The sequence below is a fragment of the Mesocricetus auratus genome, unplaced genomic scaffold, assembly GCF_017639785.1.
Source record: "Mesocricetus auratus isolate SY011 unplaced genomic scaffold, BCM_Maur_2.0 Super-Scaffold_100676, whole genome shotgun sequence".
Classification (NCBI taxonomy): domain Eukaryota; kingdom Metazoa; phylum Chordata; class Mammalia; order Rodentia; family Cricetidae; genus Mesocricetus; species Mesocricetus auratus.
Window position 1 is genome coordinate 47,126,726 of NW_024429266.1, and position 17,690 is coordinate 47,144,415.

A 17,690-nucleotide genomic window follows, 5' to 3' on the forward strand; every position below is an offset into this window, starting at 1 on the left:
TAAGAAACAGGATTCTTTTAGTGGTTGCAAGTAACAAAAAAATCCAACTATAAGTGACTTAAATCATGAATCAAAGTTGCTGTTTACATTACTTTGATTATTGGAATCTGGTTAGGTTTTATTTTGGTTTAATATAGAGGCTTTAGCTCAATGGCTCAATAATTGTATCATCTCTGCCTTCTTTAATTATAGGTGGGTATTTCTGCTGCTTACAGTGTAACTCCAGTCAAACCAAGGATATATTCTTCTTTGGAATTTTGAGCAATCAATGCTTGTGCATTCCAACACTACCCAAAAGAAATTCTTGAACCTATATTGCTTCACTTTGCACCTATTCATGCCTATGATATGTAATGAAAAAACTCAACCACTGTAATCTAATTTACTTGGTCCTGAATTAATCATTTGGATGAGGGGTTATCATCTCATTTTCTGTTTAATTTTTCACTGTTATAAGCTTTCTCTGTACTAATAGTTCCATGTTTCCAGAGTAAAATATGTGGACCTGATTGGGTGATGTCCAGCATTACCTCCCTCAATTCCAGAGCTGTGCATATTGCCTCTGAGACACATTCCTAGTGCTAACCTGAATTTCATCATCTGAATTTTAGGGCACATATAGGATGATTTGGGATGCATGGGTTACTGAGTGAGTAGCCTTATCCTTCTAATTCATGCTCTGTTGGCCCACATACCTATGACAGCCAAGTTCTCTCTGTTTAATTTGTAACATTGCTTCCACTAAGAAGTTTACCTTTTAAGAAACTGCAGTGGAAAACTTTCAGGATATCTGCCACTCTAATTTATACTTTAGAGAATAAGTCTTCTTAGAAAGGCCATGGAAATGACCAAATTTATTCCCATTTGTTCAATTTTAATATTTCTTTCAGGAAAGTAGGCTGGTTGCTGAGAATTTTGAGGATTCACCCTCTTTCCCAGAGCTTTAAGTACTGCCCTTAAAAACAGCAACTTGAAAGGAGCACTCCAAAAGAGTCTGTAATATCTCTCAAAACTTTTTCTTTTTTTAGCCTCGCAAAATAAGTCAAAGAATTGCCAAGATGCTGTTCTGAAGGCTTGTTCTTCCCTGTATATCAGCAACCATTAAAGAGAAAGATGGGAAGCCATCTACTGGTTCTTGAACTTTTCCTAATCCATCTTCTGCTGTTTAAGATGACAGTCATCTTTTTGCTAAAAGCAAGTGACTATTTCTTACCTTCATTTGTATATTGTGAGCCTTATTTTCCAAGCCCATAAAACTGTAATAAGTTAGTCCCTGTAGAATCTAGAATTAATATCTTTAGGCCAGTTAGCTCTTAATAAATGTAATCAGGAAGCAATTGAAAAAGGATTAAATGTAGCTACCTTCCTAAGAGTACCAGTAGACCCTGAAAAATTAATTCTTTGGCAAAGAGAGAGGGAAGAAAATAAATTTATTTGTTGACAATGTCTGTTACAAATCTCTTAACAGGAGTTTTCACAAGAGCATTCATGTGTTACTTGAACAACAATAGTATAATATATGTGAAATTATTCCTATTCTGTGCAACAAAATTGAATTTCAAATGAGATTATGAAACTCAGTGCCAGTATATTAAAATGATTTTAAGTATTCATATTGAACTCTGAAGTTGATCTTTCTTCCAAATGTGCAGTGATAATCTGGAGTTTTACTTCGCGAAATTCTTTGCCAACCATTGTAATAACATTTATTGAATATTTACACTGAATCAGGCTTTATGCCAAAAATTCAGCATAACTATTTTATTTGATTTTCATAACAAACAAAATTTGTTCCTGAGATAAAAAATAGAAACCCAGTAAGAGGCACACTCTCTATCTACCTGTCTATCCCATGCTCTGAGATTATTAAAAAATAAAATATAAATCTGATCATGATTTTGTCTTGAGAAAATATTTATTTCAGGGGTTTCCCCCTCCCACAAAGTCCTGCCTAACTGGAGTGCACAATTTCCCAATCTGCCTCACATCTCACAATACTAGAGCTACTAAATAATCTTGTCTTAACCTGGAGTTCCTTTCATCGAGTTCTTCCATTTTCTGTCTATCGTCCCAATTACCATGTTGCTCCCCATTCCCTTCTCAGTTGCTATAATATTATGGAAATATTCTAGATCCAACACAGTATCAGGGGCATCTGCTTGAATTTTGTAGAATTTTCTGCATCGAGTAATGCTTTATTGTTGTGATGTTCTTGATTACTGGAAGATCTATGAAGACAGCTACTGGTGTTCTTATCTCCAGTGCCAAGTACTTCCCACGGCATTGAGTGACAATATGCCATTCTTTTCATTGAATGAATGCATGACTAGACTGAAAGACCAGACTGAAAATAATTTTTATGTCTCTATAGCTTTTTTTCAAAGTGTTACAGTAATAGAGGAAACATCAACACCGCAGGATGGTGTGTAAAACACTTATATACTTATTTTCCTTTTCCTAAATTTAGTGATTTTTATTAATTTAAATCACAAAATTGAGGCCATCTGTGTCTAAGTAGGAAAGAATGGAAGATTCCTTGGATAAAGTACATATTATGATATTATGATTTTGTTTTTCTTGCTTTGTGTTGTAAAATCATGTGAGATAAAGGAAAGATGGGGAGATAGATAGATTGGCAAGGTAAAGTTGGAAGAAGACCTCAAATGGAATTTGGTACTAAAATATGAGTGAATTTTTGGATGTTCTCTACACTGTCAGGAAAGATGATTGTTGTCTGTAGGTTATGAGAATCAGGAGAGAGGAACATGTGCAGTTTCCTTCAATTGACTAGAAAACTAAAATCTGGTAGAAAATGATGTGTGCCATTGCAGGTGGAGAGATTAGGGTAGAGACAATTGGTTGGGGTGACTGGACAATTGAGGCCCAAGAAAGGAGTTCCTTGTTTGGGCAATGAGCCCTTTCCCCTACATGTGTCAGAGAGGCTCCAATGCAATGCTGAGATGTGGTATGAAGAAGCATCTCAGGCATAACACAAGGAAGCAAGCACAGATAGAAGCACAAAGTATGCAAGCTGGGTTTGGATGATAGAGAGGATTTCAGCTTACATGTGATGGCAATTTCAAGGGGTATTGTTTGATGGACCATTCTGTGGTGGGAAGGACATTGTGGAATTTCACAATGGTAGGCCCCCTAAGAGACAAAAACCAGTGAATGTAGTACCCCATCTGCCTCAATTATTCCTGGAACAGCAAAACAGACATTCTGAAGTGCAGGTACCTACAACCTAGGCAACAAGAAAGCTAGTAACATCTGGAATTGATTGGGGAAACTTGTTTTCTCTAGTAAAATGAAGGCTAGAGAAAGAAATTAAGTTCATTATAGAAATACACAGTTTGCACCCCTGGATTTGTGGTATGTGTGAAATTGTACCTTTGATTGTTATTTTGCATTTTTCTTCTTCACATGTATCTTATGAAGATGAGATGGAATGCATTTTAGCTTGTGTGAAATCAATAGCTAACAGACACTTTGTTCTCTTGTAAATTCCAAGGGAATACTACTTTACATTTTGTTCACAGACTCAGTAAGCCCAGGGTAGGAATTACTTTTTTCCATTTTGCCAATAAGACAATAGGAACTGCATAATTCATTGGATGCACATAATTCGGGCTTCAAAAGTAAATTGCCCACAGAAATGGAGAAATACCACTTTTTATCATTTTTCCATATAACTCGGTATTATTGCATTGAAGATAAACGGCTTCAAATTCCAATTTACTATACCAGAATACTCTAATAAAAGCAAGATCTGTCAGGTAGCCAGATTTAGCCTTTTCATTACTTTGAATCACTGGTAAATACAGAAATTTTCTCCTACAGTAGTGTTTTCAATTCACATTCTGTTCAAAACTGTAACTGACCTCTAGATTCAATTTTCCCATTTGGAGTGTTTTACTTCCTAAATGTTTCCTCAAAACGTGAATGACCTTTTGTGAACCAACTGTGAAATTCTGTGTTTTGTTGAATGTTCTTTAAATGCATCTCAGCCTAAAGGAGTGAGATGCTGTTGTAGGTTGTTTAGCAAAGTAGTTACATTGTTTTTCTTGTCAGATCACAATACTTGAGTAACTATATAATGAACACATACTCTTAAAAATAATTCTGCCCCAGTTTTCTTTCTTCCTTCATTATCAAGAATAAGTCTCACTTTGCATTTAACAGTTATTTAGGATTCTTTTTTGTTCTGCCCTACTCTTTATAAGAGGATGATGCATTAGTCTAAGGTAGTTTTAATGAGCACTGTATCTCTTGCTATGTGTTTATTTTTGTTTGTTTGTTTGTATTTTGTTTGTTTGTTTGTTTAAATCGTGTAGGTTCTGTTGTGTAGCGAGCACTGAGGGCAATACATTGCAGTATAGCAAAATATAAAATAAAGGTTCAAAAGTTGGCAACTGTTCTTTAATATAAGGATAATGCCTCTTTGCCCCTTTACTTTGTGAATCTTCACCTATCATCCTAACAGAACCATTTCCACAAACTATGGTACAGATTTGTGGCCAGAATGGGAGAATTGACTCTCAAAGATTAATACAGATTTTCATTCTATATAAATAACTGCAGAGACCAGCCACATAAAATTAGAGTTACTCATGCTAATACATTTTCCCCGGTTTTGGCTTAATGAAGCTTAATGAAGACCAACTTCCAGGGTTTTTATCTTTAGTTTTTATTGTTTGATAGAATCATGTTGATTTTTTAAGATGAGTAAGTAAGCTTAAAGCAAGCTCTCATATTTACATTTAATACAATGATGTCTTTGAGAAGTAAAATTTTATAGATTATAAAAAGCTTAAGAGAGAACCATCCTATGTGGGATGACTATATGACTAAATAGGTGACTGTATGTTGGCTAAATGTGAAAGATATATTCAAGATTGTCTTTGAAAATCCTGGTTTGTATCTGTTTAGAGAGTTTTCTTATACCCTGTTCTTCTAGTCTTCATATCCACTTAGATGCATATTGTTCTAAACTAAATTCCCTCTTTTCCTTTCTGATGCTGTTGTGCTTTACCAAACACAGAGATGATAGATTTATCTTTTTCACTTGTTCCATTCAGGAATCCTACATCATTGTCTGTCTCTCAAACATCATGATGATTAATCAAGTGACCCTGGTGGCTTGACATTCAAAATGTACTAGAGCTTGACATGTTTACTATCTCTATGCTCTCAGCAACATTGCTGTTTCTGAGTTGGCTATTATAGTTTCCGCATTTGTTTCTTCCCTCAGACCATAGTGTACCTATTTATTGGCATCTTTCTTTGAATTTTTCCCATGAATTAAATTCTGATTTTCATGCTTCTGTTTTTCTTTCTTTCTTTTCTTTTTTGGAAGAGTGTGTCTCAGAGAGCCAGAGGAGACTGGCTCTTCTGGAGTACATTGTGTAGTTGAGGCTGGCCTAGAACTCACACAGATCCTCCTGCCTCTGCCTCCTCAGTACTGGGATGAGTCACAATGTCTGTTTCAGTATATTCTCATCACCACCTCCATAGTACTCCTGTTAAAACAGATAATAAACCACTGTTTTCCCTTCCAAATTCTCTTAGGTTTTCTTGACACATTCAGAGTAAATGAAGTTTTACTATTGTGCCCTACAAGACTTGCTTTGTTTAGCAACCCTAGTAATTTAATAAGCTGACATCTCTCTTCCTCATTTAGTTTTTTCTAACCATCTATGTGTTCATGTAGAGGTCTCTTTGATAACGCATAAATGATTTGTGTTTAGAGATTTTGTATTAGCAGTTTGCAAATGTCTATAAAGTTGTCTTTCAAATAGTGACATGTGGAACTTTGTCATGGCCCTCAAGTCTGCTGAAAAACATTACAATGAATTATACCTCGTTTGTCATTTTGAAGCTTCAGTCTAGCCATTTCTCCTTGCCATGAAACTCTGCTTTAGTTGGTCTTTTATTTCCTTATAGTGCTCACAACTTTGTATTCACTATAGTTTATGTTAACTATTTTCTGTCTATGTTTTGATGGTAGACTAAAAGATCCATGAATATGAGTATTTTGTTTAGCTTAGTTAGAAGAATTTAATATGGTATTAAATCTATGTGCTCAATATTTCATTAGCATTTCTTAGAATTAAGTCATTGGAACAGTAAAGGCTAAGAACTAAATTATCATCCTCCTTCAGGCCGGCCTTTGGTTTTCCTTGAACAGCCAGTTCTGAGATTTGGTGTCTTCCTGTGTAACGCAAGTTCTAACAGGTCTTAATAATAAAAGCCCAGAGTCAGATATAGGGGTAAATGCTGAAGGATCAGAGAGATGAAGCAGCAAGCCACAGTCACACTTTATGCCAACTTCCCAGCTGAAAAGAGAGTTCCTATTTCTTTCCATCTATATTCTTCTCTCTGCCCAGTCATCTCACTTCCTGTTTGTCTGTTAGCTAGTGGAAAGCTCCACCCTCTGATCTTCAGATATACTTTATTTGTCTAGACAAGATATCACCACATCCTTGATAGCTCATTCTTTGTAATTCCACCAGGAAACCCATGGCTAAATTTTCTATATTATCTACTGGGTTTGTACCAAGCTATATTTCATGTATCCATTATAATGGTAGGATGAAAGACTGTACATCGGCACTATTTATGTTACAGGGGAAAGTACTTGGAATGAGATCAAAGCAATTAGGGGAAGACTGTAATATCATGGAATAGTGTAGAGTGAAGAATTTTCCTTGCCAGCCGCGTTGGTTTTTCCCCACCAGTCACCTGGGCTCTGCTGCATTGTAGTCCCCAAATAACACACAAGATGCTGCATTAATTATGAAGCTGTTGGCCTTGCTTGTTTCTTACTGGCTAGCTCTGACTTAAGTATTTACCCCATAATTGTTAATTTAAGTATTTCTCTTACCAGAGAAAAATTCTGAACTTCTTACCCCTATGGCAGTTACATTTTGACTCCCTGTGTTTCCCCTTCCCAGAGTCCTCCTAGACTCCTAGTCCCACCTATCTTGCTTACCTTTTGGCCAACAGTGCTTTATTGACATATACACAGGACTTCCCCATCAGAATAGATCATTTCAGATCAAAATCTTAGTAAGCTTAGAGAGCATTGACAATGTGGTCATCAAATTCTGAGAAATGTTGGGAAAGAAACAGTTACTCTTAAAGGAAAAGATGTACAGGTGAGGGTCAGGCTTTACTTAGGCAAGAAGGTCTAGAAATTTTATTTATCTTGCTATGGAATAGCAGATAATGTCAAAATGGAGAGTTGTGCAACCCAAGTACTTAGTCGAAGGAGACATTAAAATAAAATGCTATCATGTTTAGATTTAACTGTGGCTCAATGCATGGTTTGTGCTGGGTTACTGAGTATAGATTGTATAGAAAACTGGAAGATTACATGCTTAAGAGCTAGCTATTCTTGACCCATGAAGTCCATATACCATTGACTGACAGACTTTTGTTTTTTTATTTGGATTTCCTAAGGTATCTCTATTTGCTTTATGATGCCTAACCTCTGTCCTCTTTGTCATCATGTATTTATTTGGAAGTCAGTACAGAACAAATGAAATTCCTTTATAATCTCACTGCTGTGGAAGATGCCATTTCAACAATAACTGTAGGAAGCTCTTTTTGTAAAATATTCAGGTGTGTGTGTGTGTGTGTGTGTGTGTGTGTATGTTCCTAATAATCTTGTGGAGGTGACAAGTTTAGTGGAGTTGATTTCTCTCCTTCATCAATGGCATAGGTTCTGAACATCAGTCTCAGGTCACCAGGCTTGCTTGACAAGTGATTTTACCTGCTGAGTTGTCTTGCCAGCTCAAAACTGTAATAAAAGTTTAAGGTATACTTTTGTATTCAGACTTTTGAAAGAAAGGACAAATTCAAGAGATTAATAAAGTAAAATTGGGCTCTGATTATAAGAAGTGGCTGAATGGACTCCATTGAACATTCACATTAGTGCTTGTGAAAGGTTTTCTTCTCATGTCATAGTGTTCTTGTGCATTAAAAACCCATTCCTTCATTTTTCTTTTACCATCTAACACTGTAGGAATGCATTAAACATAGATTCTTATTTTATGGATATATTTTAGAATGAGAGAATAATTTTTTATTTTAGTGTTTTTTATTGCTATCAAAAATATCTCAAACTGGTAATCAAAGAATGAATAATGGAATATATTTGTTTTGGAGTCTTTAAACACATTGATAACAAAATAATTATATCAGGAACATAAAAGTTCTGGTAAATAAAAATTACTTACAGTAGTTATATATATTTTGGTTTGTCAGGTGATAGTATTGGGAGATTTATTATTGCACAGGTAAGCCCTTCCATTTTTGGTAGGTACTAATTAGGATCTAAGCAAGATGGGTTTAGTGGCATAGTATGTGAAGCTACTAACTGAATGGTTCTCTTAAAATAATACCATCTCTAAAAATTTATAATCATATAAATGAGTGCTGATTTTTACAGTATTTTTGATCCAAATTATATGCCTCTTCCAGTGTTTAGAATTATGGATCATAGAGCATAATAGTTGAGTTACTTAATGATCTACCTAGTTTGGTTTCTAATTATGTCAAATGCATGCCCAGTGGATTTCTTTGTCATTAATTAATCATTGTGGTGATGTTCAGTTAGATAAATGACATAGTTTGTTTTTCAGACCTTAACTGTGTAGACAATCACAATCAAGTTAGTACCAGCTTCTTTTGTTTGCATATTTCTATATGATTCCATTCATACCTATGAACTAGGGTTAACATACTTAAGTTACTGCTGACCAAAATTTGTTTCTTTTGAGGCAGGGTCTCATAGTATAGCCCTTGCTATCCTGGAACTCACTTTTTAGAGCAGGCTAGAATCTTTAACTAACCGATTCTCCTGCCTGTTTCCTCAGTACTGGAATTAAATTCATGCATCACATTAGAATAGTCATTCTTAACCATGACTATCACCAAAGTTGCGATCTGTTGCTATTGTAAGGAGACACATGTGATTAACAACAAAGACTTCTTTATCTTTGATCTGCTTAAAACTTAATAGTCATTTTCATGTATGTTATAGTTTCTGGTTTTTGTTTTTTTTTTAATGGAATTTCTGTGAGCATGAGCCTGTGTGTCTCTGTGTCCATATATGTTTCTTGTGATTTTCTTTTGGCTGTTTTACTGGTTTGTTTGTCCAACTCTTGTTTGTTTTCTTAGATGCCCACTTTTGAATGAAAGACAAAGGAAGGTATGGTTTGGATGGGAGGAAATGTGAGTTGGGAAGGATATCAGAGGAGCTAGTGGGGGAACACAGTAAGCATATATTGTATAAAATCTATTTTCAATAAAAGAAAATAGGGGGAAATTGTATGAGTCAGTATATGATTTTCACCATAGTAATAAATTGTACAGGCTCTAGGCACATGTTGCATGGCATTTTTAATGGACAGGTTTCCTGTATGATTTAACTGCCTTTTCATTATGAGTGCTATTTGAGAAGACTCGCAATACCTCTAGGGAAATCTTAGAAATTTTAGTTCTCTGGAATGTTTTGAGCACTGGATTAGTGTTTACTCAGGCTTTGATCCATTAATTTACTTCCTTAAGGCCTTAGTCAGACAAGGAAAGTGCCATGTGGGATCTGACATTCAGATAAAATCACTACATGTGTTTGTTGAAGGTAATTATTGAAGTAAACACAGTTGACATTATTCCAGAGTGTCAGGTGCAGGATATATGTATGTACAAATGTATTTGTCTTGGGAACAATACATCTTCAGTGTATTAAAAGCCTGGTAAATAAAAATACTTGATATTTACATGTAGGAAGAAAAAATTTCAAGTTTGTTTTGAATTTTTATGAAATCCTTGCAAAGCTTTAATTTGTAGACACTAGTGACTCTCATCTGGTGCTTTGGAAGAAAAACTAAGTTTATTTTCATATTTGGAAAGCCAGGAATGAAATAAGTCTGTTATAAATAGATATTTGTTCTTGTTATAGCAGATTCATATTACCAAGAAATTTACTAAATATTCCAAATATTCTTCTCTCATTCTGAAATGTGACTACTTACATTTATTTTCTTCTTTTCAAGAGGAAGATAGGAGGCATAAATAAGGTGTTATGCTTAATGTTTAGTACAGGTCCTGACACACAGATTATGCTCAAAATCATTGTTATTAATTTGAAATCTAACATAGATGGGAAGAACTTGGAGTCTTAAACATATAGCATTGCCCAGAATTTTCTGTTAGCCCAGTTCACAGAGTGTACCTTCTTAAGTCCAAGCTAGTCAGCTAGTCAGAAAGCGTAACATTCTATCATTTTTATACATGGTTTTAGTATATCTGGAAACCCCACTGATTAGTTTGCTCTGATGTGCTCCATGGAATTGCTTCTCTTCCTCCTCTGTTTCCTGATTCCTAATGTTGTATTGCTTTGGTATTTGCCAGCTGTGAATTTTGGTTATAATCTGTTGACCCTGTTTGTGTTAACTGTCTTTATTTACTTTGATATGTCTGATTACTTGCTGATTTTATAGGAAATTGAGAAAGAATGGCTACTCACTTACCAAGAGTTTGGTTAAAGAAATCTGAAGATGCAAGATAACAGGCAATTGTGGAATTCTCCTGGTCACGCACCCCTCCTGCTGTGGACACTCTGCTGTTTGAGAGGGTGAGGTTTTACTGACATTGCAGAATATCAAGGGCAGTTATTCAGACTTTAAAACTTTGCATTTTCTAGAATTATTTCAGAAATAAAAAAGTTAAAGTTAAAAACAAAGATGCCACAGTATGCCCTTGGGAACAGTTAGGCTAAAACAATCCTATGTGAATACTAGATTCATAAATAATTAAAAAGCCAAAACCAGTTAATTTTCCATTAGTTTATAGAGTTACCCACTAATTTGTCATTTGACACCAAGAATTAAGGTAATATTGGCAACTTTAGCAGCATTATAAGTAGATGTACCATTTGCTAATTGGTATTTGATATTATCACCACATTTAGAATTTTTGATTAGGGCCCTCTTTGTTTTCTGCTCACATAAATACAAGGAATGTTAAATACAGAAACTAATTATGGCTAACTCAGAGCTTCTTTATGCAGCACAGAATTCTGATCATAGGGAGAATGCAATGAGTTCAGACTCTCTTTTCATGATGGGCCAGCAAGTTCACTAAAAAGAATGCACAGTTGATTTTAGCTAGAAAACTTTATTATAAAATTATTTTTAGGTATCTAATTAAAACATGTGAATGGAGTTAGGGATTACTGTGGCTTACTAAAGTGGCAGTTGGAGAAGGAATGTGGATACTAGGAGAAATAGGAAAAAACACACCAATTGGTTACACAACACCAAGTAGCCAGCCCTGCAAATGTATACACAAATCACAGTATGTGGACTGATCAGGTTGTACTTATTTATTTAGAAATATATATATATATATATATATGTATATATATACATGTATGTAAACCATGTATTCAAAAAGTCCATGAATTTGAAAGTGGGACATACATGGGAAGGCTTGGAGAGAGGAAAGAGAAGGGGAAAATGCTATAATTATATTATGATTCAAGTGGATGTGGGTAGAAGGAGAACTTTATGGGACCTACCAGCCAGTATTCTAGTTTAGCTTGCAGCATCCATATTTCCCAATTAGATCCTGTGAAATTCCTCAATAGAGTCCATAGTATTACTTTTCACTTAATCAGAACCCCAATATATTTTCATCATTCTACAAGTCCCAACATAGGAAAACATCTGTGCATTTATGAATTGTATATCTAGTCCTATAGGTTTACCTAATCATTTTTTTGCTACAGTCACTACTAGCTCATTATGTTTATTACCAGCTTCCTCAAAAATTATGAAGCAAGTGATAATATGAAGAGAGAATATTGCATAGATTTCTTGGATAATCTCTGAGTATTGTGAAGGTTGGGCACTGACTGCCTTTTCTCTGAGCTTGCGTTGACTGCAGGGATCAAACTATTTTGCAAGTTGGAGATGATCTCTGGAGGGATATGAAGGAAGGAATGCACTATCCTCAATGTAGTACAGAAGGTGATTTCCTCTGTAATAAAGGATAGATATTCTCATTGCCCATTGTAGAGGTCTCCTACAATACAATTTCCTATGTGTGTGGGCATCACTTGTTCTTTTTGTGCCTTTTTTGGAATCAGAACTTGTAGAACTACTTCAAATGCTGACATCCTGACTACTGGTATTGTTCTTATTTACTGTCACTATCTTTGACCTAGGCATTTCTTATTCTGCTAGTATCAACAGAACTGATGTCTTTATTAACTTTGTAGAATATTTCATATGCAGTACTTTATTGACACAATCTGGGAAGACTGTAGATCACAGTCCGTGTTACCAAGTGAAATTAAAGAACAAAATTGAGCAGTTTATTTAAGAATTATATTTACTACAGTAAAATATTGTGCCCTTCATAGTTTGAATGGAGATAACAATCTCAACTTTCTCTGCTTAGCTCAGTTAATGTTATCATTTGACTATTGCTGCTCTAATTCTTTAGCTTGAAGTTTGTTGCTATGTAATAGCCTCCTTGGAACTTAGTTTACTCATCTACAAAATAAAGATGATACTAGCTTTATAAGATGTTTAGAACATTAAATAATATGTGTCAGACGTGCAAGACAGTTTACTGTTTTGGTAATTTCAATGATTAATGCTCTATCTTACATTATATTTTCTGTTGGAATGTGTGAGTGCTCATTGACATGTTAAAATAATTGTAACAATCTGTCATCAGGACACTAACACAGTCTTGTGAAATTAGGAAATAGAGGCAGAATTTGTTTTGTTTTGTTTGAGGTTGAAAATGAAGACAAAAGTTAAAAGTGTTTTTTTAATTAACTTTTTCTCAGAGTTTTAAAAAATTTGAAGACAAAGGTATGTTAGGGAGAAGGTAGAATCCATGAGTAAAAATTCATGGATATTTATAGCTATGTAACATTTTAAAATTCCTCTTATTGTGAATAGATTCTAAAAATGTGAAATTAATATTGCTTTTGATATCTTCATAATTTTTAAATAAGAAAGGCAGAAAGTTAAGTACTTAATATTTAGTAAATTGACTTCGAATTTTTATCTGTTCCCCCTTAATTAGTTTCCCTTACATACTTTCATAGTACCTGTGCTTAATTCTGTTATCATACATGACATATTTCTAATGGTATAGAATCAGGTGATGATGGGTAGGACAGAGGACCCTGAGAGTGTGAATAGGTGACTTATTCCATGGAGTGATTTCTCACAAACACACCGATGAGGGGTTTATTTTTATAAGTAATCCATAGCTATGAGGATTTTGTTAAGAATGCTAAATAGGTAAGATCCTTCCTCATAGCAGATAGCATGCCTGTGTTTGCTTCAAGGTCCAATTTTCCTCTTGACAAGAGATTAGATTGGTTGTGTACTTTCCTCCAGGACTTCTTTGGTAAGCATAGTGAATCTACCTCAAACCATATGTATTAACTCTTTGCTCCCTAAAGTTCTATGGGAAGAAAAACGCTGCCCAATTTCAGGTCATATTTACAATGAATCCTGATGGCTTAATTAAATTTGTAGAATATTTCATATGTAGTATTTTATTGACACAATCTGGGAAGACTGTAGATCACAGTCTGTGTTACCAAGTGAAATTAAAGAACGAAAGTGAGCAGTTTATTTAAGAATTATAGATACAAGCATTGTATTATTTTCTTAATAAACTGTGAACTTCACATGTACCACACTGTTCTCTTCAAAACAAATATTTCAAATCTGATATATGCCAGGTACAGATGGGAAAGCTTAGCCTTTTTGGTAGTGTCTGAGGTAATTTAGTGCCTACCCCTCCCCAACCTGAGCCTTGACAACTGTGGAAGAGCTCTTCTGTTATTTTGAGGAAACAGTTGCGGTACCTCTAAAATTTATCATGAGTCTTGCTTTGTTGACACTGAAATGTTCAGAAAGTGAGTCTAGCATAATAGAATACTTTAAATGCTGTCCACACATCGTAGTTTGTATACCCCTTTACTCACTTGAAATCAACTGAAATGGTAGTTACCAAATAAGTAATGTTAGAATTCTCAATGATCAAGGAGATAAAGAAAAGAATGCCTGGTGAGGGCTCAGAGAATAATAGAACTCCACTAGTGTGTTTGGAACAAGCTCTATATTCAAGTATCAGGTAGGAGTTGAATGAGATTCACAAGCCCAAGTGCCTCAACTTGATGTGAAGGGCCTCTTTGTCCTTGAGAATGCCTGTGTTTCTTTTTCCTTCACTTGCTTCCCATCACAGACTTTTTACCACTTTTATAGTATATGTTAAAATACTTTGCCTGTTAAGCTTTGTCTAGCTCTCATGTTCCCAACAACACAGAAGTTATAGGATACTGTATGCATTCTGTCTTGACCCAGTTTTTGAGATAACAGAATGGTTTGAATGTCAGAAAGGAAGCATAGGTTTAATATCTTTGTATCTGTGTTTAGCAAGTGGTATGTGGAGGATAAATAGCAGTTTGCAAATTTTGGAAAACCATCTCCTGGCTGTGAAAATGCCTGAATACCTACTTTGAGGTTTCCCATAAGTAAGGGCTCATTTTAGCTATGGTTTGACAGTGTTCCATGCAGTATATGAGAAATGTATTATCTTAGTTTTCTTTTTGTAATTGACATACATTGAACCATTTATAAATGAGAAATAATGTATTTATAAAGATCACAATTACCCATTTAGGAATTTACATTTTTCACATTTATGTGATTGAGAGCAAGAATTGCCTTCAAATAATTAGAACACATGGTATTCCTTATATTAGAGTATATTCAATATAATTCAAAGTAAATAGAGATATTTCAGAAATATAATATCATAAAATTTTAGTTGGTGACAGATTTTGGTTGTTCAATTTAAGTAACCACAAGTCACATGAATGATTATTCAAATTTTGATAAAATGCTCAGGGGTGATAGTGAGATTACTTCTTAGTCTCATATAAATCCTTTTATAGAAAAGTAAAGAATGCTTCCCACTTTCTTTTCTAAGAGGGTCAGTGTGGTTGGATTTATGTTGAGGTCTTTGATCCATTTGGACATAACCTTTGTGCATGGTGATAGACATGAATATATCTGCAGTCTTCTACATGCCAGCATCCAGTTAGGCCAGTACCATTTGTTGAAGGTGCTTTCTTTTTTTCCATTTGTATAGTTTTAGCTTCTTTGTAAAAACTCAAGTGTTTGTAGGTGTGTGGTTAATATCAGGGTTTTCAATTCGATTCCATTGGTCTATCTGTCTAATTTTGTGTCAATACCAAGCTGTCTTCAGGTCTATAGTTCTATAATAGAGCTTGAAGTCAGTTACTGTGATGCCTCCAAAAGTTCCTTTGTTGCAGAAGGTTGTTTTGGCTATCCTGGGTCTTTTATTTTTCCATATAAAGTTGATTATTGCTTTTTCAAGGTCTGAAGAATTGTGCTGGTATTTTGATGGGGATTACATTGAATCTGTAGATTACTTTTTGGCAAGATTGCCATTTTTACTCAGGAGACTGCTTCCTAGACATAGCACCAGTAGCAGAGACTCTGAGATCAACAATTAATAAATCAGACCTCCTGAAACTGAGAAACTTCTGTAAGGCAAAGAACACAGTCAACAGAACAAAACAGTAGCCCACAGAATGGGAAAAGATAATCACCAACCCCACATCTGACAGAGGGATGATCTCCAAAATTTACAAAGAACTCAAGAAGCTAGTCTCCAAAACACCAAATAATCCAATTAAAAACTGGTGTACAGAACTAAATAGAGAATTCTTAATAGAGGAGTCTAAAATGGCAGATAGACACTTAAGAAAGTGCTCAACATCCTTAGCCTTCAGGGAAATGCAAATAAAAACAACTCTTGAGATACCATCTCACTCCTGTCAGAATGGCTACTTCATCAGTCTACCATAAGATCTAGCAACTCCACCTTAGGCATATACCCAAAAAATGCACATTCATATAACAAGGACATCTGTTCCACTATGTTCATAGCAGCATTATTTTTAGTAGCCAGAACCTGGAAGCCACCTAGATGCTCCTCAACTCAAGAGTGGATAGAGAAAATGTGGTATATTTACACAACGGAGTACTGCTTAGTGGAAAAAAACAAAAACCAAAACAATGGAATCTTGAAATTTGCAGACAAATGGATAGCACTACAAGAAACAATCCTGAGTTAGGTAACCCAGTCACAAAAAGACAAACATGGCATGTACTCACGCATATATGGATTTTAGACATGGAGCAGAAATTGCCAGCCAAAAATCCTGCTTCCAGAGAGTATGGGAAACAGGGAGGATCCTAAGAGAGAGATGCATGGCACCTTGGAGAAGGAGAATGGGGCAGGATGTCCTAAGAGGATTGGGAGCATAGGGAGGGGGGTAAGAGGGCACAGGGAGACAGAGAGAGGGAGAAGAGGAGGGGAGAGGAGGACATGGGGGAGCAGGAAGGTTGAGTCAGGGGAAGAATAGAGCAGGATGAGAGATACTCTAATAGAGGGAGCCATTATAGGTTTGAGGAGAGATCTGGCACTAGTGAGATTTCCAGAGATCTACAAGGATGTCAACAACTGGCAATCTAAGCAATAGTGGAAAGGCTACCTTAAATGCCCTTCCCTGATAATGAGATTGTTCATTACCTTATATGCCATCCTAAAGCCTTCATCCAGTGGCTGATGGAAGCAGAGGCAGACATCCACACCTAAACACTGACCTGAATTCCTGGAACCCAGTTGCAGAGAGGGAGGAATGATGAGCAAAGGGGTCAAGACTGGGCTAGAGAAAACCACAGAAACAGCTGACCTGAACAAGAGGGAGCTCATGGATCCCAGACTGATGGCTGAGAGGCCAGCATGGTACTGATCCAAACCACTGGAATATGGATGTCAGTAAGTGGCCTCGGCAATCTATGGAACCTCTGGTAATGTAATGGATCAGTATTTATCCGTGGTGTACGAATGGACTGTGGGAGCCTATTTCATGTTGAGGGAAGTACTCCTGACCTGGACACATCGGGTAGTGCCTGGGTCCTGCCCTGGAAGAAATGACAAATTTTGAGGATCTTCATGGAGTGCCTCACTCCCCCTGGGAAGTGGAGGGAAGATGGGATGGAGGGCTGGTGAGGAGCAGGGGAAGACGAAAGGAAGAGGGAGTGGGGATTGACATGTGAAGCAGGCTTGTTTCTAGTTTAAATTTAAAAATTAAAAAAAGAAAATTAAAGGAATTTAGGTGGGCACCCATAAGGTTGAGAATGCCTTCAGGTCTCATTGCCATCAGCTATGTCTTCTGCTTGCTTTTTTTTTTTTTTTGACTAATCCATTGTTGGGTTTATCTGTATAAGTTATTTAGCTTTGCGTATCGCCTTTTCTCTCAATTGCTGTTTTATAAGGTATCATATAGGAGTGAATGAGTTGATGTGTAGAATAAGGCTATCTGGCACTACCTGTGGCTAGTTCCTATGTATCGTTCACGTCTCCAAGTGTCCCTTGGTGAGGTCTGCTCCTTCTATGTGCATGCACCAGTCCTATCCCACTCTCCCACCCCATGGTGTACACTCTCATAACCTATCACATCACATCATTTATTTCTTTCATACCACTTTGTGAAATATTCTTGATAACACATCTCTTCACTTGATTTTTCCTCTTTCTGCATTGAACACATT

General features: G+C 35.8%; 1 long non-coding RNA gene across 2 annotated transcripts in view; it reads left to right on the forward strand.

Moving 5' to 3' along the window:
* LOC110340933 overlaps positions 1-17,690 on the forward strand; it is a 394,687-nt gene that overhangs the window by 205,370 nt on the left and 171,627 nt on the right. For both annotated transcript variants that reach the window (XR_005874323.1, XR_005874322.1), the window contains exon 3: positions 10,509-10,642. This is a non-coding gene — a long non-coding RNA (uncharacterized LOC110340933). The remainder of the gene's footprint in view (positions 1-10,508; positions 10,643-17,690) is intronic.